Source organism: Rhinoraja longicauda, chromosome 27 (assembly GCF_053455715.1).
Source record: "Rhinoraja longicauda isolate Sanriku21f chromosome 27, sRhiLon1.1, whole genome shotgun sequence".
Lineage (NCBI taxonomy): Eukaryota > Metazoa > Chordata > Chondrichthyes > Rajiformes > Arhynchobatidae > Rhinoraja > Rhinoraja longicauda.
Window position 1 is genome coordinate 9,572,740 of NC_135979.1, and position 26,905 is coordinate 9,599,644.

General features: G+C 44.2%; 2 long non-coding RNA genes across 4 annotated transcripts in view; one reads left to right on the forward strand and one right to left on the reverse strand.

Annotated features, from left to right (window-relative positions):
• LOC144606946 (uncharacterized) overlaps positions 1 to 6,271 on the reverse strand; it is a 13,792-nt gene extending 7,521 nt beyond the window's left edge. The window contains exon 1 of one of the 2 annotated variants that reach the window (XR_013549016.1): positions 6,095 to 6,271. This is a non-coding gene — a long non-coding RNA (uncharacterized LOC144606946). Of the gene's footprint in view, positions 1 to 558; positions 846 to 6,094 lie in introns of those variants that run through there. The other variant, XR_013549017.1, reaches the window with a different exon arrangement.
• Positions 1 to 26,905, forward strand: part of LOC144606945 (uncharacterized) — a 164,139-nt gene that overhangs the window by 20,882 nt on the left and 116,352 nt on the right. The window lies entirely within an intron of this gene.

Genomic DNA, 26,905 nt, shown 5'->3' on the forward strand with positions numbered 1-26,905 from the left:
CTCCGCACCGACCCTCGGTCGTTGCAAGAAAGGTTGCCGCACTCAGACATAACCAAGCAGCGACCGAGGTTAACTCTTCCCAATCACACACACACTCAGCCTGGGCGGTGAAGGTCGGGAGCCCGTTGTCTTGCGGCGCTGAATCAGAAAGCGCAGCAGCCAGTTTTTGCCCGTTCACCCGCAAAACATAGGCAGCTCACAACAATTAATATGATTATAAGTTCACCCAGGGCGATACGCATCTACCCCATAGTTTATCGCTCTCCGCGCATCGCATACACCGATACATACGCTGTTCATCGTACACCCTCTCTTGAAACAGTCAAGCAATACGTTACATTTCATGTACCTACCAGATACCTGGGAGTTTTAATTGAACTCCTACATTAAGGTCGTTTTTTTCGATTTCCCCCTTGGCATTCACCGCGTGCCTTAATTGTATGATATTAAATCAAGGTCCGCCGTGAACACGGAGAGTGAGACCGGTACCCATTTTTGCCAATCCCGGTGCTGTAAACATTAGGATCTCTTGGTCCGTTTTATCTGCGCGCTTGTTACCTGTACGGTTCGACTCCTCCTCCTTCCTCGTATCCTCACTGTAAATATCTGTCCCGTTTTTGGCTTGCCTTTCAACAATCATGCGCTAAGATTTCGGTATCATATATATATATATATATATATATACACTGTATATTTGGGATCGGATGAATCACTTTTGTATTCGGGCGAGAGAGCTGTATATTGCTGGTCCTTGCATTTGCGCCTCTCTTATTAAAGGGAGGGCGTTCAAAGTAGGACAGTGTCCCATGTGGCTCCAGCGTCCATCTGGTCTTTTTTAGAATCCGCAAAATCCTGGAGAGAGAGAGAGAGGGAGAGAGAAACACACACACACACACACACACACACACACCAAACAAAAGAGGGGCAGTATTGCCTCCGCCCGTTACCGACCAGCGCATCCAAATGACTAGTCCCACGAACGGCGGCCGCTGCTCCAGAACTCAACTTGAGAAATGCACCACTCTCTCTCTCTCTGCGCCCCTCCATCCTTGCGCCTTTCCCACCCAAATCGATAAGAGACCAATGCGGTGCGAGTCGGCGGGGGTTGGGAGCGGGGGAATGGACTCCAGTCCGTGTTTGTGGATGGGGAATGTGGATCTGAAGAGAATGATATTGGTTTTTTTGTTTGTTTTGGACAGCTTTGGATTTCTGTTGTAAACCAGAGGGGGGCAAGTTGTGACTAAAGCGTCCGAACCCCCCCCCCCCCCTCCTTTTCCGACCGGAGAAGGGACGCGCCCGCTGCCAGTCTCACTACTGCGCACTCCGGCACGGGTTATGCACCCAGCGCACCCTGATCCTTGCCCCAGGACCGCAGCTGGTGGGATCACACTCCGCCCCAGAGGACCACTGCCCGCCTATGACGTCAGCACCACTGCTGCCCCGTTGCAGTGTTCATCCCAACAGAATCTCTCCTCTCTTTATCCCTGGACTGCGGCGGGTTACAGAAGCAACATCTTCTGTCTATCTCAAACCGCATCGACATACCATATGTACCCATATGCATACATACATGTACCCGCATATATATATATATATATATATATATATATATGCGGGTACATATATGTATGCATATATATATATGTATACCGCACATTTATATGCGGATATATATATATGTATATAAAGTATATATACCTTTATATATACTTGTGGGTGTGTGTGTATATATATACTTTGCGTGTACACACACACACACACACACACACACACACACACATATATATATATATATATATATGTGTGTGTGTGTGTATCCACATTTTATATTTAAATGCACATATATATATATATATTCGCATTTAAAAATAATACATATACATATATATATATATAAATGCGGATATTTATACTTTAAAAAAAAATCCGCATTAAAAAAAAGCCGCCACAACAAGCTTCCATCAGATTAGCAATGATCAACTAGGCTGATGACTTCAAATCTCATAGCAGCTGGTCTCTAGAACAGGGCCAGAACGTCACATTTGTTCTCACTAAACACCACCCAACACTTATTTATTGCTGAGATGGTTGGAAGTTTGTTCATTTTATATATGGGATCGAAACATAAATGCGCATTTACTTGTTCTTTTGGGTAAAAACAAAGCTGCTATACCACCCTTGCTGTTGAATCTTTGTCTCCCGTTTGTCTACCATCTACCCACTTAGATGATTTGTCCAGCGAGAGGGTTGGACCCACAACTAAATTAACCGATGTCTTCTGTTGCAGGATGCTAGAAGAGGTTTTCTTTCGCAATTTGTAATCAGGGCTTAAAAGGCTGGAGCGATTGGGCTTGTATACACTGGAATTTAGAAGGATGAGGGGGGATCTTATTGAAACATATAAGATAATTAGGGGATTGGACACATTAGAGGCAGATAACATGTTCCCAATGTTGGGGGAGTCCAGAACAAGGGGCCACAGTTTAAGAATAAGGGGTAGGCCATTTAGGACGGAGATGAGGAAGAACTTTTTCAGTCAGAGGGTGGTGAAGGTGTGGAATTCTCTGCCTCAGAAGGCAGTGGAGGCCAGTTCGTTGGATGCTTTCAAGAGAGAGCTGGATAGAGCTCTTAAGGATAGCGGAGTGAGGGGGTATGGGGAGAAGGCAGGAACGGGGTACTGATTGAGAGTGATCAGCCATGATCGCATTGAATGGCGGTGCTGGCTCGAAGGGCTGAATGGCCTACTCCTGCACCTATTGTCTATTGTCTATTGTCAACCCCCCCCCCCCCCCCCTTGGAGCTAAATGGAAAATAAGCTACAACGATCCATCCAGTTGAGCATTTTAGGCCCAAGGTTCGGTACTGCAGAATGCGCATGTTCTCTCACCATGTGTCATCACTATCGAATATATAGATATAAACCGTCGTGTCAGGGTCTTGATTGATTGGGATCAGAATGGCCCTGGCGTCAATTAATTTTATAAATTAACTATCTATCCCGCGGCCCTCGGAGAGTTCAAAAAGGCAGATGAAGCCGGGATCGATACATACAATTAATTCCTTTGACTCCATTCTCGGGCTGAAGGAAGACATCCATCTTTTCGACTTGATTATCAAATGTATTATTTCCCCCTCCCTTTTTAAAAAAAAATCCTAATTGTACCGTCCCGCGAAGAACCATAGCCCGGAACTTGAGTAGGTTAGAACGGGCACCAATTATGAGATGCGCTCTCCGTGGTGCTGAAGCCTTGCGACTGGGAGACAAAACCTCCCGCGACAACCAGGCCACCCACCAGCTTCATTAACGGGGCCATCTGAAAAGAGAAATGAGCATCACCTTCTCAAGGACACCGTGGACTGGCAGCGAAGCCAATAATTCCCGATTCCAGGGGGCGAATAACAATTCGCCTAATTGAATTGACAGTTTAACACATTAAAAATGTTGGATTTAAGTGCACAAAACTAAGATAAAAGGAGGACAAAATATAGCGAAGCACTTAGATTATTTCTGAACAAGTGTATTTCTATACACACACAATTATGAGAAAATGAGACGATGAATTTTGCCCCCCTTTTCATTTGCCGAAATAAGAACTATGGGGTTTTTTCCGTCTCCCAAGGATGCAATTATTAAAATACATGGGCCGCGGCCCAGTTAAAGACTCCACGTCATCTGATGAAGACATTGAGCAACTATTGACTGACCTCCGATCACAGTAATGTAATAAAGCGGTCTCTCCAACTTGCAAGGGCTCAATAGAAAGTCAATTTGCTAACAAAAAACGCAGCAGCCTCTTAAATCCGTTTTTGATGGCCAGTGCTGAGGGCTGGACTCAGAACCGAGAGCTGCCGCGCACAATTACAACGAGAAACACGGGAAACATTTTCCAGTCTAGAAGTCGAACATTGAAGATCTGACCTCTTTCATCTCCCGGTGCCCCCTCGCCCCCCCCTCCCGAGGCGTGCATTCATTCAATGCACCAAAAATTCAAACATGATATCACCATCCCGTCCCACCACTGAACACAAGCTCTCTCTTCCTCTCTCGCTCACACACACACGCCACCTCTTCGCTGCAACTCACTAATCCCGGGCCAGATGAGGTAGCATAGAGATTACCGGCCGATCTGTTGCAGGTCTTGGCAACGGGGCGGCCTCTTTGAATCATTCCTCTCTTTCTACCTCCCCACTGCGCTTTTGTTCCAATTTTTTAAAAAAAACCCTCTATCTCCTTCTCTTCCTATCTGCATAAATTGATGCGTTGAGCCCGGGTCACAAGTCTGGCGTGTGTGCGTGTGCGTATACGGAGGGGGAAGGGGGGGTTAGGTGGTTGCCGTTAATGGTTGGGTGGCTGAGGGGTCCTTTCAAAGCTGGAAGGGGAGGGGAGTTGCTTAAACAAGACTAATAATTGCAGTCAGCTGTCTGACGCGTGCCCTCTACAAATCTGACACTGGGATGGCAGATGGCCCAACTCTGGAGTTTTCGATATCTCCCCCCCACTCTAACCCCTTCCCCATCATCTCCCAAAAATGTGTCCTGTCCCCTTTGTGAGATTGGAGCTGAAATCATAGAAACTACGCGTTCGCTCCGCAGGACGAGATTGTCTGGTAATTGCAGAGTGATGTACAGATCACTGCTTGGTCCTCAATACCCCCGCAGAATATTCCGCTCAATCACAACACGAACGGAAATAACTTTATGTCGAAGGACAAGGATTCAAACTATGGACAATCAATATTTCTCTTTGTGATAAATTTGGGGGGAGACGGGTCAGGAGGGGAAAATCACAATTCAAAACCCAAAGGACAAAGTCAACCTAAATATGAACTGTCTTAAAAAGAAATCTGACTGCGTTACTTTTTTAAAACAAAATCGTTTCATTTAATATTATAACTCAACTAGCGCAATGTTTGATTACGCAGGCAAAGCACAATTTAGACTTCTTCCCGCCATTTACATCGGAAGGCGTCAGGGTTTTGGTTTGAATAGACATGCTCCCGTGCCGTGCAAATTCTATGTTAACTAAAATAGAAGAAATTTAAAATAATCTTTGCCTTTTCATAACGGGTAGTGGTTTTGTCCCAGTTAAATCCAAATAAAGAGAGTCTAATATACTGGGGCTGACCATTTCAAACACCTGTAAAGATTGCATTGTAAAGCATTCGATGGTTACTTATACTTTAATACACTTTAGACTTTAAACGGTTGTCTAAATTCTGATGAAAGTCGTAAAACAATTTTGAACCAAAATCAAATGAAACTAAATACTAGGTTTCTTATTTTGGACACCATAATAAAAGAAGGGTGGCCATGTGTCCAAAGGCTAAATTTGTTAAATAAAAACTAATGAATTTCCCCCTTGCCTTGTTTAGCCAAACACCATTGATTACCGTATTTAAACAAAACCTCGATGCAACATACGAGATGAACAGTGCGTCCAGCGAGTTCATTCAGTTGCGGGATGGTCCAATTATTAAGGGCAACGTTCACAATTTTTGGAAGATGTTTATTTGCCGCAGGGATGAGGAGAATGGAAGATGTTTTTTTGTTTTTGGTAAACGTCTCGTCTTCGGGACATTTAGGTGTCAAGCCTTTTTTTAAAAAAAAGTTTTTCAATTTAGAAAGAAAACGCTTCTATACACCGAGCGATAAATGAGCAACTGCGGGCAGGCAAAAGGCACATCGATCTGTTTGGATTGGCCAATATTCCCACTGCGCCAGTGTTGCGCCGATCCCTCTATGTTCTATCGCAGATTTGAACCCCGCTGCTTTCTCGCATTTAAAAGGACACAGTAGCAGAACACACAAACAAACAAAAAATATAAATACCAAACCAACATTCCCAATTGTGGCGCGAACAAAAATCTCGTGGTAAAATATATTTTTTTTACGGTTCAATTGATTAGACCTGGAGAAGAGATTCAATGCTTTTTTGACAATGCCTTATTTTCTAACGAAGGAAGAGGTGAGATGAGCCGATTAAAATATCGCAAATCTCTACTGTTTCACGTTAGAGTGCAGGCTCGCAATGAAGACAATCGACGCAGAAAACCCTGGTCCATTCGTTGAGCTTTCTACATTTGATAGTACTTACAGCCAGTTTCTGATACCAACTCTGCGACGGGCTCTCAGACTAGAAGTCAGCTTTTGCAGTAATTTTTAAACTGTTATCTTACTGATTAGGCAGTTTCTTGGAGATGCAATCCACGGAAACTAGAATCGAGTGACCTGCTTAAACATGATTTTTCACTCTCTCTCTCTCTCTCTCTCTCTCTCTCTCTCTCGCTCTCTGCATTGTGAAAGCTTTCACATTATTTGAGAAGCTGGAAGCTGAGAGCAAACGTCTTCGCGTGATCAAAGGCGGGGCGAGGGGAGAGAAGTGCTGGGTGGAGGTGAGAGGAGAGAGAGAGAGAGGGGGTGGGGGTTGGTGGAAAGAAACAGACAGAGGGTTCTGGGATGGGAAATAATGACAAGGGAGACCTCTCCATCCCTCTCTTTCCCTCTCCAGAATGAAGGCTAGCCGTGCATCATTAACCCTTTCAATTCCTCACAGGCTAAACTCTGTATCAGTGGCTAAAATTGGCGCTGTGGTCTAACAGTTGTACAACGTGTTGGGAGGCCACGTTTGGTAGATTGTGTTCAGTTTTTGGTTTGGAGAGATGTTGTTAAGATGGAAAGGGTGCAGAGAACATTTACGAGGGTGTTGCCAGGACTTTAGGGACTGGGCTATAGGGAGAGGTTGGTCAGGCTAGGACTTTATTCCTTGGAGCGCGGGAGAACGAGAGACGATCTCACAGAGGGATATAAGATCACGAGAGGAATATATAGAGTCGATACACAGAGTCTTTTTACCTCGAAACAGAGGTCGTATGTTTAAGGAAAGATTTACCAGGCACCCGGAGGGGCAGCATTTTTCACACCGAGGATGGTGGTTATATTGAACGAGCTGAGACAGCAGGCACTATTACAACATCAAAAACAAACAGTTTGAACAAGTAAATGGGTAGGAAAGGTATAGAGGGTATGTGCCAAACGCGAGCAGGTGGGACTAGTGTAGTTGGGGCGTTTTGGTTCGCATGGCAAGTTGGGCCGAAGGGCCTTTAGGACTCCATGACTAATAATCACCGTTCTTTACTCTAATTCGGACTGGTTCGAGGGCAGGTATTTCAAAGGAAGCGGAAGAGCACGGCTGTGATCTAAACTTATTTATTCACAAAATGCTGGAGTAACTCAGCATCTCAGGAGAGAAGGAATGGGCGACGTTTCGGGTCGAGACCCGAAACGTCACCCATTCCTTCTCTCCTGAGATGCTGCCTGATCTGCTGAGTTACTCCAGCATTTTGTGAATAAATACGTTTAGATCACAGCCGTGCTCTTCCGCTTCCTTTGAAATACCTGCCCTCGAACCAGTCTGAAGAAGGGTCTCGACCCGAAACGTCACCCATTCCTTCTCTCCCGAGATGCTGCCTGACCTACTGAGTTACTCCAGCATTTTGTGAATAAATCGATTTGTACCAGCATCTGTTGTTATTTTCTTATACACAGATAGGAAACGTTTAGAGGGATATGGACCATTTGCGGGCAAATCTGACTTAGATGGGGGTGCCTTGGTCGGCATGGACTAGTTGGCCTGAAGAAGGGTCTCGACCCGAAACGTCACCCGTTCCTTCTCTCCTGGGATGCTGCCTGACCCGCTGAGTTACTCCAACATTTTGTGCCAACCTCCAATACTGAAATCCTTTGCAATGTTGAAAGTGCTTTTCTTACGACTGTCTCGGCCCGGAGCCAAGTAGTAGCGAGCGCTAACTATGGACCAGGAGAATTGCCCTTGTCTCTCCCCTCCAGGGCAAAAGTTTGCAGAGAACGGGAAGCGCTCTGTATCCCGGGCCGATCACGTCAACAGAGGTGGGGAAGAAAACAAACTAGGTAAAAGTCGCCCGTGGCATGTCTCCTGTGTAATAAGACATTCGGACGAGTACATAGAGAGGGAAGGTTCAGAGGAATATGGGCCGAATGCGGGCAGGTGAGACATCTTGGTTAGCATGGGCAAGTTGGACCGAAGGGCCTGTTTCCATGCTGTATGACACCCATGACTCTATGGTGATTTTTTCAAATTTCGATTCCACAAAGTTCATGAGATATTTTCTCAAAGCCTCCCAACATTATTGGAGTGCGTGTTAACCTGTCACCTATCGATCTGCGTGGAACACGAATCTACTCAAGTACAATTTCTTCTGCATTACTCGCGTTTTTTTCTGGTTCTCCAAAGTGTTTTAAATGTCCTTCTCTCTCCTTGATCTGTAAATATAGGACAAGTGTTCATTTTAGCAGGAAAAAAAAGAAAGCAAGTAAATAACGTACATGTTGAGAGATTGCAGAGCTCCGAGATACAAAGCGATCCGTGGAGAAAGCTAAGTGCAGGTAATTGGGAAAGAGAATGGAAAAGTTGCATTTATAGCAGGAGGAATTGAATACAAAATTAGGGAAGATTTAGTTCCTGCTTCTGTTGCCGGCATTAGAGACCATATCAGGAGTACTATGTCATGGTCACAGTGTGAAAACAGGCCCTTCGGCCCAACTTGCCCACACCAGCCAACGTGACCCAGCCACTCGTCCCACCTGCTCGCGTTTGGTCCATATCCCCCCCCCCCCCCCCCCCCCCCCGAACCTGTCCTGTCCATTTACCTGTCTAACTGTTTCTTAAATGTTGGGATAGTCCAGGCCTCAACCACCTCCTCTAGCAACATGTTCCATACGCCCACCATCATGTAGAGTACTGATCTCCTTATTTGAGGATAATGATACATTTGTGGCAGTTCAGAGGAGATCGACTAGACTGGTGATTATCAAAATAACTGCAAACGCTGGAGATCTGAGATGAAAACAAAATAAGATGAAAAAACTAAACACTGATGAAACACGGAGAAACAAGGAACTGCAGATGCTGGGATCTTGCACAGAACACAATGTGCTGGAGTAACTCAGTGGGTCAGGCAACGTCTCTGGAGAACATGGATGGGCGATGTTTCAGATGTCTGAAGAAGGGTCCAGACCAAAAATAGTCCTTATCCATGTCCTCCAGATAAACTTCTTGACCCACTGAGTTACTCCAGCACTTTGTGGTCTAAGCACTAGTGCAAGTATTGACAATGCTTCGGGAAGCTTGGGAGTAATGGTACATTCCTAGTACTTATTATTTTCACCACTAATTAGGTTCTGTTTCTATTTTCACAGATGCTATCCCAATCAGCTGAGTATTTCCAGCATTTTCTGTTTTAACTAAACTAATCCCTTGAATAGGTGGGTAGTCCCATGAGGAAACTTTGACAAAACTAGGTTTTCATCAGCTGGATCATAAGTGATAGGAGCAGAATTAGGCCATTCGGCCCATCAAGTCTACTCCGCCATTCAATCATGGCTTATCTATCTCTCCCTCCTAACCCTATTCTCCAGTCTTCTCCCCATAACCTCTGACTCCTGTAATTTATCTACTGCCTTAAATTTATCTTCTGACTTTGTCTCCACAGACTTCTGTGGCAAAGAATTCCACAGATTCACCACCCTAGGATCTTTGAAGAGTGTGAGGTGATTTGACTGATACCTGTAGGACACTGAGGAATCTTGCTCGGATGGATCTGGAGACGATGTGTCCTTACGTGGGGAGAATTTAGAACAGTTTAAAAACAAAGGTTGCCCATTTAAGGCGGGAATGGAGTATTTTTTTCCTCTTGGAGAGTGCAAGACTTTGGACTTCTCTTTCTTGAGGGTTGGTGGAAGCAGTGTCTTTGAACATTTTTAAGGCAGAGGTAGATAGATTCTTGATTAGTAAGAGAGTGAAAAGTTGATGTTGGCAAATGGAAATGGAGATTTGAGATTACAGTTGGGTCAGTCGTGATTTTCTTCAATGGCTGAGCAAGTTTGACAGACCAGGAAGCACTTGGTTCATTTTGCAGGCATATTCCCAGTGGTTTGAACGGACGTTTTCACAGTTTCCCGAGGAAAGTCAGTATTTTCAGAGTCCTTGGGAGTGTGTCAATATTTCCCCGATGTACCAGTTTTTTTCCTGACGTTCCCCCAGTAGCTTGGTAACATTTCCACGGCTTCTGTGAAGCTTGTGAATGCAGCCTGAGCCTTTTCTCCAAGGGTGGAGATGTCTAAAGGGCATAGTTAGAAGGAGAGTGGGGACAGGGGGGAGCATGGAGTTTAATGGAGATGTGTGGGGCAGTGTTTTTTACACAGAGAGTGGTAGGGTCCTGGAATGTAATGCCATGGGTGGTGGTGGAGGTAGATACGATAGTGGTGTTTAAGAAGCTTTTAGATAGGCAAATGGAAGTGCAAGGAATAGAAGGATGTGGACCATGCACAGGCAGATGAGATCAGTTTAACATAGCATCATGTTCAGCCCATGCTTTGTGGGCCAAAGGGCCCTTTCCTGTGCTGTACTGTTCTATGTTCTTGTACTCGCTGGAATTTAGAAGATTGAGGGGGGATCTTATAGAAACTTACAAAATTCTTAAGGGGTTCGACAGGCTGGATGCAGGAAGATTGTTCCCGATGTTGGGAAAGTCCAGAACAATGGGTCACAGTTTAAGGATAAGGGGGAAGCCTTTTAGGACCGAGATGAGAAAGTCTTTTTTCACACAGAGAGTGGTGAATCTGTGGAATTCTCTGCCACAGAAGGTAGTTGAGGCCAGTTCATTGGCTATATTTAAGAGGGAGTTAGATGTGGCCCTTGTGGCTAAAGGGATCAGGGGGTATGGAGAGAAGGCAGGTGCAGGATACTGAGTTGGATGATTAGCCATGATCATATTGAATGGCGGTGCAGGCTCGAAGGGCCGAATGGCCTACTCCTGCACCTATTTTCTATGTTTCTATGTTTCTATGTTCTGTTTCCTGGAGGGTGTTAGTAACTTTACGGGTATATCAGGAGGACAACATTATTTGCAGTGTTTCCCCAGGAGGTTATTTGTGTACTGAGAGTTTCTCCTGGAGTGTGCCAGTACTTCCAAGTGTTCTTGGAGCATTTATGTGTTTATATGACTTACCCAGGAATGTGTCAGTGTTTACACTAGTCCCTGGAGCACAATAGTTTTGTAAGGGTTTGCCAGGAGTGTGTAGGTAGTTTTAAGGCATTCCACTGTGATGTGTCAGTATTCTCAGCTGGGAAACAAATAAAACCACAGACATTGGACGTTGAAACAAAAATAATGGAAGTGCTGAAAGTCCAGGCAAGATCCTGATCTGAAACAACACTAGTTTCTCTTTCCACAGATGCTGCTTGACAGGCTGAGTTCTTCCAGTTGTTCTCGGTTACTGAGATTGTATTTTGAGGGGGTCCCTTCAAAACACTTTTGATTCGCCTGGATTGTCTGTGTTTCACTGGAATGCACCAATAACTACAGATGTTTCTCAGGAAGGCACTGGGATAGAGTCATAGAGTCATGCAGTGTGGATAAAGGCACTTTGGCCCAACTTGCCCACACTGACCAACATTTCCCTTCTACCTTATCCCTCTAAACCTGTCCAGTCCATTTACCTGTCTAATTGCTTCTTAAACTTTGCGATAGTCCCTGCCTCAACTACCTCCTCCGGCAGCTCATTCCATATATTGTAATGTTTTCATCAGCTGGATATTAAAGTATTTCCCCTAGTGTGTGCAAGCACTTTCCCCCAGGTGCATGTCAGTAATTCTCAGCTATGCCCCGGGAGGCTGTCAATGATCTTTGTGATTTACCAGATGAGAGACTGCGTTTTCGGGAATCCCTCAGCATCCTAAGAGTATTCCCAGATATATATTTTTTCCGGGAATGTGTCGTGACACTCAGGGATTCCTTGGGATTGTGTCAGTACTTTTGATGTAGAAACACAAAGAACCGCAGATGATGGTTTACACTAAAAGGATACAAAGTGCCAGAGTAACTCAACGGGTCAGGCAGCATCTCCGGAGATCATGGATAGTTGGCGTCTCAGATTGGGACCCTTCTTCAGACAGACTCACAATCAGTCTGAAGAAGGGCCCCGACCCGAAACGTCACCTACCCGTGTTCTCCAGAGCTGCTGCCTGACCCACTAAGGTACTCCAGCACTTTGAGTACATTCGGCGTACCTGGAGAGCACCAGTATTTTTCAAGGATTCCACGTAATTTTGTCCATGACTTCAGTGGTTTCCTAATGTTATGTCAATACTGTCAGGGACTTCTGTTGGATCGTATGAGTATGCTCATGGCCCCCCCAAGAATGTGTCAGTATTTTGAAATGTTCCTGGACTGTGCCCGTATTTTTATGGTGTAGACAATAGACAATAGACAATAGGTGCAGGAGGAGGCCATTCGGCCCTTCGAGCCAGCACCGCCATTCAATGTCATCATGGCTGATCATTCTCAATCAGTACCCCGTTCCAGCCTTCTCCCCATACCCCCTGACTCCGCTATCCTATCTAGCTCTCTCTTGAATGCATTCAGAGAATTGGCCTCCACTGCCTTCTGAGGCAGAGAATTCCACAGATTCACAACTCTCTGACTGAAAAAGTTTTTCCTCATCTCAGTTCTAAATGGCCTACCCCTTATTCTTAAACTGTGACCCCTTGTTCTGGACTCCCCCAACATTGGAAACATGTTTCCTGCCTCTAACATGTCCAACCCCTTAATAATCATACGTTTCGATAAGATCTCCTCTCATCCTTCTAAATTCCAGGGATTTTCCCTGTGTAGTCACAGGGATTTTGCAATGAGTGCTGGTATTTTCAGACTCCCTTGGAATGTGTCAGCATTTTCATGTGTTCCCTGGAGTAGTCCAAAATTGTCATGTATGTTAGTTTAGGATGTTGCCATGAGATCCTTGGTGTGTGCCAATGTTTACATTGATTTCCAGTATATTTTACATTTTCTCAAAGTGTGTTGGTATATTCAGATATTAGATTCATATAATCATACAACATAGAAAAACACCCTTAAGACCATAAAACCAATAAACAAAGGAGCAGAAGTAGGGCTTTCGGCCCATTGAGTTTGCCCCGCCATTCAGTCATAGCTGATCTACTTTTCGCTCTCAACTCCATTCTCCTGCCTTCTCCCTGTAACCTTTGACCCCCTTATTAATCAAGAACCGATCAATCTCTTGTTTCAAATATCCACTGACTTGGCCTCCATAGCCTTCCGTGGCAAAGAATTCCACAGATTCACCACCCCTGGCTCGAGAAATTGCTTCTCATCTCCATTAGTTTAGTTTAGTTTACTTTAATTTAGAATTGTCACATGTACCGAGGTACAGTGAAAAGCTTTTGTTTGCATGCTACCCCGGCAAAGAAAAGACAATACATGAAGACAATCAAGCCGTCCGCAGCGTACACATAATGGATAAAGAGAAGGAAGGAATTGCAGATGCTGGTTTTACACCGAAGATAGATACGAAATGCTGGAGTAACTCAGCAGGTCAGGCAGCATCTCTGGAGAAAAGAAAAAGGAAGAGTGGCACGATGACACAGCGGTGGAGTTGCTGCCTTACAGTGCTTACAACATCAGAGACCCAGGTTCGATCCTCACTAAGGGTGCTGTCTGTACAGAGTTTGTGCGTTCTCCCTGTGACCGCGTGGGTTTTGTTTTAGATCTTCAGTTTCCTCCCACACTCCAACGACATACAGGTTTGTATGTTAATTGGCTTGGTATAAATGTAAATTGTCCCTAGTGTGTGTATAATAGTGCTAATGTGCGGGGATCGCTGGTTGGTGGGCCGAAGGGCCTGTTTTGGTCTCCTAACCTGAGGAAAGACATTCTTGCCATAGAGGGAGTACAGAGAAGGTTCACCAGATTGATTCCTGGGATGGCAGGACTTTCATATGAAGAAAGACTGGATAGACTCGGCTTGTACTCGCTGGAATTTAGAAGATTGAGGGGGGATCTTATAGAAACTTACAGAATTCTTAAGGGGCTGGACAGGCTAGATGCAGGAAGATTGTTCCCGATGTTGGGGAAGTCCAGAACAAGGGGTCACAGTTTAAGGATAAGGGGGAAGTCTTTTAGGACCGAGATGAGAAAGTTTTTTTTCACACAGAGAGTGGTGAATCTGTGGAATTCTCTGCCACAGAAGGTAGTTGAGGCCAGTTCATTGGCTATATTTAAGAGGGAGTTAGATGTGGCCCTTGTGGCTAAAGGGATCAGGGGTATGGAGAGAAGGCAGGTGCGGGATACTGAGTTGGATGATCAGCCATGATCATATTGAATGGCGGTGCAGGCTCGAAGGGCCGAATGGCCTACTCCTGCACCTATTTTCTATGTTTCTATGTTTCTATGTTTCTGAGCTGTATCTCTAAACTAAACAAAACCACAACTAAAGGTGACATTTCAGGTCTGATCCGCTGAGTTACCCCAGGGTTTTGTGTGTTTGTAGGGATAAAGGGTATGACGTTTAGTGCAAGAGTGTCAGGGAGAAAAGGGATGCTACAGAGATTGTTAGTGCTTTAGGGGGATTCCTAGGAGTGTGTCAGTATTATTTATGTTTCCCTAGGAGTTTGATGTATCCAATCAGTGTCACTATTTTCAGATATTCTAGGGTGTTTCAATATGAATTGAATACCAACGGACAGAATTCATATGGAAATGTGAGTGGCTTTGGGTCTTGGTGGCATTTCCTCTAGCTCCATGTTTACTAGCACGACCACCCCCTCCTGCTGTTTGCTTGTTTTGCTACTTAAACCCAGAATTAAATGTCTGGCACATTCACTTGACGAGTGCTATTATTGGCAGAGCTCCAACCCTCCTGCACATTGAACCACAATGTTAATTTGTCTTGCGCAGGCTTGGCGGCACGGTGGCGCAGCGGTAGAGTTGCTGCCTTACAGCGCCAGAGACCCGGGTTTGATCCTGATTACATGTGCTTTTCTATACGGAGTTTATACTTTCTCCCCGTGACCTGCATATGTTTTCTCTGGGATCTCCGGTTTCCTCCCACACTCCAACGATGAACAAATTTGTAGGTTAATTCGCTTGGCATAATTGTAAATTGTCCCTAGTGTATGTAGGATGGTGTTGGTGTATGGGGATCGCTGGTCGGCATGGACTCGATGGACCGAAGGGCCTGTTTCCGTGCTGTATCTCTAAACTAATCTCGACTAAACTAATAAAATATTCCACACTGTTCCGCAAGTGAATGTGACAACCGTCCACTTAAGGAATCTTGGGCAAATGACCAAATGTTTGGGGAAACAAATGTTCGGTTGGTTACAAATACCATCTTGAACGAATAAAGGGGTGGTGTAGAGAACTGGGGAATACATTCCAGAGCTTGGAGCTTTGACAACTGAAAGCACAGGCACCAGCTGTAGAAAGGTGAAAGCGGAGAGTGCAAGATGCAAGAATTAGTGATACTGGAGAATTGTTACTGTGGAACAGGTTACAGAGAACAGAAGAAACCTCAAATTATATGCTGGACTTGGCCATTTGCCCATGGTGCCTCCTCTGCCATTTAATAAGATCATGGGCAGATTTTATTCCTCACCACTGCTTTTTTGATGTCCAAACATCTATCAGTCTCTGTTTCAAATGTACTCAGTGACAGAATCGCCACGGCCCTCTTGGGTGAAGAAATGTCTCCTCCTCAAAATACAGAAGGATGAGCAAATACTTTGAGACCATGATACCTGGATGTTAATGCCCCAACCAGGATATCCCATCATCAACTTCCCAACATCTAACCCGGTACCTCACTTGCATAATGTCTATGCACAACCTCCACAATGGCTTCCATAGCAATAATTTAACAATGTGCGTGCAAATAAGCCTCTTCATTATTTTGTAGAATCCAATCACATTGTGCTGGAATCTACATGTTTAGTTTAGTTTAGAGAGACAGTGCAGAAACATGCCCTTTGGCCCACCGAGTCCACGTCGAACAGTGACCCCCGCATACTAACCACATCCTGCACACACGAGGGACAATTTTAACAAGCTAATTAGCCTACAGACCCGCACGTCTTTGGATTGTGGGGGAATATCGGAGCACCCAGCGAAAACCCACGCAGGTCACGGACTCCGTACAGATAGCCCCCGTCATCAGGATTGATCCCGGGTCTCTGGCGCTGTGAGGCAGCAAATCTACCGCTGCGCCACCATGCCATTGCAGCAAAATTCTCATGTTCAGCTGGATATCTTAAGATATTTAAAGATATTTGTTTGTATCTGAATGTTTTCCAAGCCCCCATGTGAAAAGGAAATACATGACAAAAGACATAAAAAATAATGGCAGAATATGCAGCATTGAATTTACAACCTAATTATATCCGGCCTCCCTCGTTCAATTATTTTCCCTCTTCACCCTAAAACTATCTGTGATCTTGGATCCCTGCATTCAATGTTGTAGAAAATCAACTCAGTATAAGCTGCTAATTGATCTGCAATCAGTGGTGCGGTATTTGTGCAAAAGCTTATGGTGTGTAATTTGCTGATACAGCATCGGATCAATGACTGTCACCTTTAATTTGCTTGCCACATTATTCTAAAGCTGGAAAAGAAAGTAAAATCGTTTTCCGATTTGAAATGATCTGGGCGATTTTTCATCCACTAATTCCTGCTCTTTGGTGGCTCCAGGTCTGAAGTCTGTTCTCTCAGATTGTCTTTCAAAGAACATTCACCGTTTCCTTCTCACACAGGCAGGGGAACTGGGCATGAGTGGCACAGCCACATTTAGTGAGAGGGTAGGGATAATCTGCCTTCTTGAACTGTGGTAATTCATATGGTGGAGATTCCTCCATGATGTCACTGGTATTGGTGATTGAGATTGGTTTATTGTTGTCACGAGTACCGAGTTACAATTTGCTTTAAGACACACAATGCTGGAGTAACTCAGCGGGTCATACAGCATCTCAGGAAAGAAGGAATGGGTGACGTTTCGGGTCGAGACCCTCCTTCAGACTGATGTCAGGGGAGGGGACCCGCCCCCTCCCCTGACATCAGTCTGAAGAAGGGCCTCGACCCAAAACATCATCCATTCCTTCTCTCCCGAGATGCTGCAGGACCTGCTGTTACTCCAGCATTGTGTGTCTACCTTTGATTTTAACCAGCAACTGAAGTTTTTTTCCTATACAATTTCTTGTTGCCCATTGAGTATTGTGTTTACAACCTATTGTGCTGCTGCTGCTGTAAGGAAGAATTTCATTGTTCTGTTTTGGGAAATATGACAATAACTGTTCCTATCCATTTACCCATCCAAGTGTCATTAAAATGTTATTATTGTACCTGCGTCAACTACCTCCTCTGGCAACTTGTTTCATGTACCCAACATCTTCTGAGTGAAAACGTTGCCCCTCTTCTTTAATTTTTCCATTCTTACCTTAAACCTATGTCCTCTGGTTCTTGATTCTCCTCTCCTTGGTAAAACTCTGTGCATTCACCCTCTCAATTCCCCTCATGATTTTATACACCTTTATGAAATCACCCTTTACTGTCCTGCGCTCCAGGAGATAAAGCCTTTAGCTTGGCCAACATCTCCCTGTAGCTCGCACACTCGAGTCCGGGAAGCATTCTCGTAAATCATCCCTTTCCAACGTCATGACACCTTTCTGTAGCTGGGTGAGCAAAACTGAATGCAAGACTCCGAATGCGGCCTTATCAATGCCTTGTACAACTGTAACATAACCTCCCCTACTTCTGTACGCCATACCTTGACTGACGAAGGCCAATGTACCACCCTATCTACCTGAGATGCCACTTTCAGGGATCTATGTACCTGCGCTCCGAGATCGCTCTGCTCCAATAGAGTGCTGCTTACAATGTGTGTTTCTGCAGAGCAGTGCTGACGTGGCCAGAATCAACGTGGATTTATTAAGCATCACACTTCAGTTCTTCTATTCATTTCTATTCTTTTGTTGCTTATATAAACGTGAAAGTCATGGGTTATGTTTAATTGCACCCATTTATCCCTGGGAAAAAATTAGTCCAAACGATCTTCATCGGGTTGGGTAATTTAATAAGCTGCTCTTAGCCACATCTATGAGTAAACTTCACCATTAATATGCCCTGCTCTTTAACTAATTTTGTCTCTGTAGGTTTATCGAGGATATCTAGGTCACTAATTATTATGGAGCTTTAACAATTATGGAATTTGTTCTTAATTAATTCACTGGCATGTCACATATTTTTCAGTGTCTCTCTTGTATGTAGCAGTCACTAATTTACTTTGAAGCAATGTTTGGTGAAACAGTTAATTGGGAAAAACACATCTGAAGTGTCCAGATTAGTTTGTGAATCATTTCCACAGCACGGAACTATTGCCCAAGGTCAGGTTTGAAATGGAGCCCACTACCATTGTTGAATCTGCATTACCTTATCAAGGATACAGTACCTCTCATTGAAATTACTTTCCTCTGTCTTACTTAACCAATACAAGCAAAGAAATATGGGAACAGGCGGGAGCCATTTAATTATTTGAGCCTGCCTGACTGTACATTCAAGTCAAGGATGACGGTTCGGGTCCAAGTGCTGCTGGAAGGTCATGGTACAAGATGCTCTTTGGTCTGCCCAAAACTTGTTGGCCTCCCAACAGAGTGAGATGTCCGTCGGGGAATGTTGCCGACTGGCCCGCTCCAGACTGCAGGAGTACGTGCTGAGGGACGCACTGAAGCTTGGTGCAGCCAACGCCAAGGCTCTGTGGGGGAGGACCACAGTCTAGGGTCCTTCCGCTGCTGGACATTGTCGGGGGGGGGGGGGGGGGGGGTGAGGGGGGAGGGTGTCCCTCAAACAAGGGAAGGGATATCAGCCCAGGGGGGCACTGAGTGGCAAAGGTGCCTGGTATAATAATGATAATTTTGTGAATACTACCAAATATAACACTAACGAATGTATGTATAGCCGTTGAGAATGTCAAAAGAGTTTTTGCACTCTTCTTGTATTGTATATTTTTTTATGATTCTGAATAAGCATTATTTTCAGAAACAAAAGTTTGGTTAGAGTCCGCTGATGGACATTGAGGGGTAGAGTCCCTTGGACACCCCTCAAACAAGGGAAGGATTATTATCACAGCTTGGGTACTGTCCAATTCACCTCCACCCCATTGTGTGGACATTGGACTTTATCTATGGAAAGATAGATAAATCTATCTATTACAATGTTGAAAACTATACTCTGCACTCAGTATCTTTCCCTTTGCTCTGTCTTGATTATATTTATGTACCGTAAATCTGATCTGTTTGGATAGCACGCAAAAGAAAGATTTTCAGTGTATCTCGGTATGTGTGACAATAATAAGCCGAAACCTAAATCTAAAACAGGTGCCGAGTTTCTCCTGCATTTTCTGTTTCTATTCGGTTCTGATGATTCTGCACATCTGAGACCACAGAATTTTAAAGATACAGAGTGGGAACAGGCCCTTTGGCCCATCAAGTCTGAGCCAATCAGCAAGACTAGCACTATCCTGAGCCCAATACTAGCACTATTCTATGCACAAGGGACAATTTACAATTACAAGGAGCACCTGGAGAAAACCCACATGGCCACAGGGAGAATGTATAAACTCCGTGCAGACAGCATCCATAGTGGGGATTGAACCCGGGTTTCTTGCGCTCTAAGGCAGTAACTCTAATGCTGTGCCATTGTGTAGCCCGTGATGATACCGATAATCTCCCTTTTTGGTTTGAGAATCTCACCACAGTGGTTCCCACCACTCGGCCAATAGATTTCTCCGAATGTATTGCTCAACTTCAATATTAATCGATTTCTTTTGACTTCTGTATGTGTCAATTTAGATAATTTCTCATGGAATCATGAGATAATGAAGCAGAGAAGGAATCAATCTGGCCCATTGTGTGGAAGTGATAGATTTTATCACGTCCGGTTTGCCTTGTAATGCTAGTTACATATACGGACATTGCTTTTTGGAAGCCACTGCTGTACCTGCTTCCACTCTTTAATGCAGTGCATTGCAAATCACAATAATTTGTTAGGTTAAAAAAAATATTTTGAGGCAGGGACTATTGCAACGTTTAAGAAACAATTAGACAAGTACATGAACGTGACAGGTTTAGCAGGGCATGGGCCAAACGCAGGCAGGTGGGACTGGTGTAGATGGGACATGTTGGTTGGTGTGGGCAAGTTGGGCTGAAGGGCCTGTTTCCACACAGTATGACTCTATGACTAACTCCTGCTGATTTTTTTGATAATTACCTTAAACCCATGTTCTCCACTTATCAATAAGCCCTTCACTGCAATTGTTCCTCTGTATCTATTGTTTTCACTGCTAATAAACGACCACGTAAAATTCTTTGATGGAAAATATTTCCCTTGTCTCTATATACATCAGGTTCCTTACGATTTGTCACCACTTCACTAGGGATAAACTGCTGGAGGAACCTTATGGGTCAGGAAGCATCTGTGGAGGGAATGGATAGGTGTCATTTCGGGTTGGGACCCTTCTTTAGAGTGGTTCTTCATCAGGGATGTAGAAACAAAGAACTGCAAATGCTGGTTAAGACACAAAAAGTCATGAAGCGCTGGAGTAACACATGCTGCATCTCGGGAGAACATGGATAGGTGATGTTTCGGCCTGAGACACCTCTTCAGTCTGAAGAAGGGTCTTGACCCAAAACAACACCTATCCGTGTTCTCCAGAGATGCTGCCTGACCTGCTGAGTTGCTCCAGCATTTTGTGTCCTCTACATCAGGAATTTTGGGTTCAAGTCTCACTTTAGGACAAGAGCAAACAAACCTTGCTGACGCTTCAGTGTGTGACCAAGGGACAACGGCAGACATTGCTCTTTAGTTGAGATGTTTAAAAAGAGATCTCTTCTTGTCTTAGATGGGCAATGCAATGGACCACAAAGTTCAGGCCCAACAAGTGATCCTTCAATAACGTGATGTCTGTGGGATTCTAGCCATTGTGTTTACCTGTATGATAACATTGAGATTGATTTGAAAAAAAAAGTTAATTGCTTATAAAGTGCTCTGACCTACTTATTTTTCTAAAATTATGAAATAATTAGGTCAATCTCATTAATATGTCCTACATTATCGGTGAAATCTTCATCCATTAGTGGAATAATTTAACTTGAAACCATTCCAAATTTTATTTCTATAAATGGCTTATTCTGGGAAAACTATCAATGGATTTGAACAATTTTCGATGGTTGGATCTTGTTCTTCATTTTGTACTGAAAGTGGATGCAGTAAAAGCCTGCGGTCACAATTTTGCAAGTGTGGGTGCCTGCAGTTATACTTTGCCCGATAAACAATATTTTTAATAGCAGGATACCTAAAGACATTTTAATTTAGATCTACATTAGAATTACTTCAAAGATAAATTATATTCTGCACTACAGTGACTGACCTTCAAATGTACTCCATTGGCTGCAGAGTGCTTTCCAATGAACTAAAGTAATGAAAGAGAAAAAACACCAAGTGCTGGAGGAACTCAGCAGGCCAGGCAACATCTATGTAAGAAGGAGCTGCAGATGCTGGTTTACACCGAAGATAGGCACAAAATGCTGGAGTAACTCAGCGGATCAGGCAGCATCTCTGGATGAAAGGAATAGGTGGCATTTCGGGTCAAGACCCTTGTTCGGGCTGAGGGTCAGGGGAGAGGGAAACTAGAGGTATGAAAAGACACAAAGGACAAATGAAGGCATATATCTTTGGAATGAAGATTCATTAGATTGAATTGTTCTGGACCTGACTATAGACAATAGACAATAGACAATAGACAATAGACAATAGACAATAGACAATAGGTGCAGGAGGAGGCCATTCAGCCCTTCGAGCCAGCACCGCCATTCAATGTGATCATGGCTGATCATTCTCAATCAGTACCCCGTTCCTGCCTTCTCCCCATACCCCCTGACTCCGCTATCCTTATGAGCTCTATCCAGCTCTCTCTTGAATGCATTCAGAGAATTGGCCTCCACTGCCTTCTGAGGCAGAGAATTCCACAGATTCACAACTCTCTGACTGAAAAAGTTTTTCCTCATCTCAGTTCTAAATGGCCTACCCCTTATTCTTAAACTGTGGCCCCTTGTTCTGGACTCCCCCAACATTGGGAACATGTTTTCTGCCTCTAACGTGTCCAACCCCTTAATAATCTTATACGTTTCGATAAGATCTCCTCTTATCCTTCTAAATTCCAGTGTATACAAGCCTAGTCGCTCCATCCAGTCTTTCAACATATGATAGTCCCGGGAATTAACCTAGTAAACCTACGCTGCATGCCCTCAATAGTTCATGAATTACCTCAGTGCCGTGGTGCAGATCCTGCTCATGGTCAGTGCAGGTCAAGGAATTTCAGCTTCAGAGTAAGATTGGATAAACTGGGGCCATTTTCTTTAAAACAAAGGTTGAAAGGAAGTTTGAAAGAACTGTGCAGATTATGACCGGTTTAGTCACGTAAACAATCCTTGGCAAGTAAACCTTGGTTTGACTTGGCATTATGTTCGGCATGGACATTGTGGCCTGAAGATCCTGCTCCTGTGCTGTACAGCACTGTTCTATGTACCCAATAACATATGGTTCAAGGACTGGGGAGAAAAGATTCAAGGGAGAGTTGAAGAAAATCTTTTTCACATTTTGGCCTGGAACTCTGCTGGAGAAAACCGCGCAAAATAGACTTTTCAAAATGAAGTGAATAGTTCATTGAGAGAGGATAATTTGCAGGGCAAGTGGGGGATGACCACAGGGATGAAACAGATGAGGTTGCTCGGCTAAAAGTCGATAAAGATCCAATGGGCACAAGGATTACTTTCTGTGCCACAATAATATTTTTGATTCTTCATAAACTTGTAATTTTATTCCGCATCAGGAAGCAAATTACCACAAAACAAATTGTTCTTCTGACTCATTTTTAAATATATCTTCTCCAGAAATAGAAATCTTCCTGCTCCTACACATGCTATTTAAGTTTTCCCCTTTCAGTTCTACAGAATTGAAGACAGGTTAAGCTGCACAGTGAGAAACATTAGATTAATATTGCCACCTCTGCTTGAATGTTTCCCTGGAGGTTCATCTCATAACTCTCAGCCCCCAACAATCCACCTCCACACTGATTCCTATTGTCTTGATCGCCCCACCTTCCCTTCCTTGGTATTTCAGAACCAATACATACTGATTGAGTGATTTTCAATGTAGACGCAATGAACTGCAGATGCTGGTTTCCAAACAAACTGACAAAGTACTGGAGTAAGCAGGTTGGGCAGCATCCCTGGACAACATGGGTAGATCAAGTCAAGTTTATTTGTCACATACATATACAAGATGTGCAGTGAAATGAAAGTGGCAACGCTCACGGATTGTGCTAAACTACAAAACAGAATAGTTTTTTTGTTTTTTTTTAACACAAAAAATAAATTAATGCAGTAAATTAAATTAGTCCCTGGTGATATGAGAGTTAAGAGTCCTGATGGCCTGTGGGAAGAAACTCCGTCTCATCCTCTCCGTTTTCACAGCGTGACAGCGGAGGCGTTTGCCTGACCGTAGCAGCTGGAACAGTCCGTTGCTGGGGTGGTAGGGGTCCCCCATAATGTTGCTAGCTCTGGATCTGCACCTCCTGATGTATAGGTCCTGCAGGGGGGCGAGTGTAGTTCCCATAGTGCGTTCAGTCGAATGCACTATTCTCCACAGAGCCTTCCTGTCCTGTGCAGAGCTAATCCCAAACCAGATTGTGATGTTCCCGGACAAGATGCTTTCTACAGCCCCAGAGTAGAAGCACTGAAGGATCCTCAGAGAGAATATAAATTTCCTCAACTGTCTGAGGTGGTAAAAGCGCTGCCTTGCCTTACTCACCAGTACGGCAATGTGTGTTGTCCATGTCAGATCCTCTGTGAGATGACGTTTCGGGTTGGGATTCTTCTTCAGATCTTCTTCTGATGACGAAGACAATGGAGTACCTTTGAAGGTCAGTTACTGTGTAATGCAGAATATAATTCATCTTTGAAATAATTGTAACTTGGGAATGTAGCTACTGAAAATATTGTTAAGCACGCAAAGTACAACAACTGTAAACACCCACACATGCAAAGTTTTGGTTACATCACACTGTTACTGCATCCACTTCTGCTACAAAATGAAGAATAAGATCTGACTTCTGAAGAAGTGTCCCGACCTGTAAAGTAACCTGTCCATGTTTTCCAGAGATGCTGCCTGACCTGTTGAGTTACTCCAGCACTTTGTGTTTTAGTTTTGGATGATTTTTTAGTCAGTTGAACAGTTCATCCCTTCTCTTCAAGGTTCTTGTGTAAATAAAAGAGAAAGAGTTGAAAGGCAATAATTTTCCTCCAGGGTTGCCCTAGAGATCGATTCCTCCAATCCTCAGACAATCCTGGAGGGATTAGGCAAAGCTGTAGAATTGCATTTGAACTAAAGAGCAGTCAGGGAATCCGAGCTGAGCCAATTCCAAGGCAGCACATTCCCCACAAGTCAAGTCTCATCCCCTGACCTCTGCACTGTGAAATCAGCCGTAACTTCATGTTTATGAGCACACAAACTACACCACCTGAAACACCCTCTAACCCCCTCCCCCATCCCCACCCCCGTGAATTTTATTCCCCAAGTCTTTCCATGCGCAATACAGGGTTCAGTGAGGCAACATAGAAAATAGTACAGGGCAGGACCAGGCCCTTCGGCCCACAATGTCTGTGCCGAACAAAACCAACAGTGGTGTTTAAGAGACACTTAGATAGTCACATGGACATGCACAAAATGGAGGGATACGGATTCTGTACAGGCAGCGAAAAGTTGGCTTTAGCATTTTGTTCGGCACAGACATTGTGGGCCGAAGGGCCTGGTCCTGCACTGTACTGTTCTATGTTGCCGAACAGAATGCTAAAGCCAACTTTTCTCTGCCTGCACATAATCCATATCCCTCCATTTTGTGCATATCCATGTGACTATCTAAGTGTCTCTTAAACACCACTATCGGATCCACCAATGCTCACCACTGTCTGTGTAGAAGACTTGCCCCACACATCTCCCTGAAATTTTACCCCTCTCACCTTAAAGCTGTGCCCTCTGGTATTTGATATTTCAAATACTGGGGAAAAGGTTCTGACTGTCTACCCCGTCTATGCTTCTCATAATGTTATACACTTCTATCAAGTCTCCCCTCAACTTCCAGCGTACCAGAGAAATGTGCCAGGGCCCTTTTTTTTTTAACATCAGACCTGGGTGCAAGAGTTAATTGCCATTAAATATTGCTTTCTCAAACTTTGGTTAAACATTTATGCATTGATATAATTTTCATGAGGGAGGGATCAGAAAGTTGACAGCTCGGTGTTACCGCTTCACTGTTAAAATCGACTGTCGTGCTGAGAACTGAGTGTGGGCTGATTTATTTATTTTTGTCTGCTTAGGCAGTCTCTTGAGAACAAGAATAATCTGCACCCTCTCTGGATTTCTGGGCTCTGAGGCGGCCAATATGGAAAACGTGGATTCCTCAGAGGACCAGAGGTGGCAGATGGGATGGGCAGGTGGTGTGGGGTTTGTGAGGAGATGTCAAGAGTCAAGAGTGTTTTATTGCCCTTTCACTGCTCTGTTAGGACTTCTCACAGAGTCACACATTTGTACAGCCAGGAAAAGGGCCTTTTGGCCCACTGTATCCATGCCAACTGTTTTGCCGATCTGCACGTATCCCATGACAATAGGTTCATATCCTTATGTGCCTTTCTATTCAAATGACTGCTTCAATCTCACCACCTCGTCTGGCAGCAAGTTGCAGATATCAACCAGTCTCTGTGTAAAACACCTCTTCCCTCAAATCTCCTTTAAAACTCCCTCCTTAAACCTATACCAGCTTGTTTTTGATGGGGGTTTTCAAGACTTAAAAGGGAACACTGAAATTTAAAAAGAACTTTGAGATTGAAAGATCAAGCAGCACGGTGGCGCAGCGGTAGAGTTACTGCCTAACCCGCCTACCACCGGAGACCCGGGTTCGACCCTGGAGGTGCTGTCTGTACGGAGATTGTACGTTCTCCCCGTGACTACGTGGGTTTTGCACCAGGTGCTCCAGTTCCCTCCCACACTCCAAAGACGTACAGGCCACCCCAGTAACGGACTGTTCCAGATGCTACGGTCAGGCAAACGCCTCCGCTGTCACGCTGTGAAAACGGAGAGGATGAGACGGAGCTTCTTCCCACAGGCCATCAGGACTGTCAACTTTTATAACCCCAGAGACTAAATTTTTGTCGACACTTTTTGTGCTATGTTTAGTAACTTATTAACTTTATTTATATGCTGTAACTGTAATTCTTTTTGTGCACAACCCGCAGGCATTGCCACTTTCATTTCACTGCACATCGAGTATGTGTATGTGACAAATAAATTTGACTTGACTTGACTTGTTTATAGGTTTATAGGTTATTTGGCTTTAGCAGGTATGGGATAGTGCTAGTGTATGGGGATCGCTGGTTGGTGCGGACTCGATGGACCGAAGGGCCTGTTTCCGCGCTGTATCTCTAAACTAAACTAAACCAGACCCAGTCTTCAACATACAACAGACATTGTAGATCACTTATGATTTAGCCTTAACTTCTTGGCTAAGATTCAGATTTGCTCAGTGGCATATAACAAAATGCCACTTAGTGAAATATAAACTTCTAGTGCAATCAATGCCCTGTTAATTCCAAATGTCATTTTAACAATGCTGCAGACATGTTTGGATAAGCAAATCCTCATCTCATCAACCCTCTGTATGTGGTGGGAGCTTCGTTACCTTGTTGTCCACCCTGGGTAGATCTACAGAACTGGCAAAACTTGCAGCAAAGCATCAACTATGGTACTCTGAAGCACCAATTGCCACTTTCGATTGGTGCAGTTGGCATACGAAAGAAGAAAGAAGAAGTAGAGCCCTCTGTGTATTAGATTCTTAGGTGTTCTGCTCCTTTAAGGGGAGAGCTAAACATTCACTCAACCACGATGAAAAGTTCAAAACATTTGTCTTGACA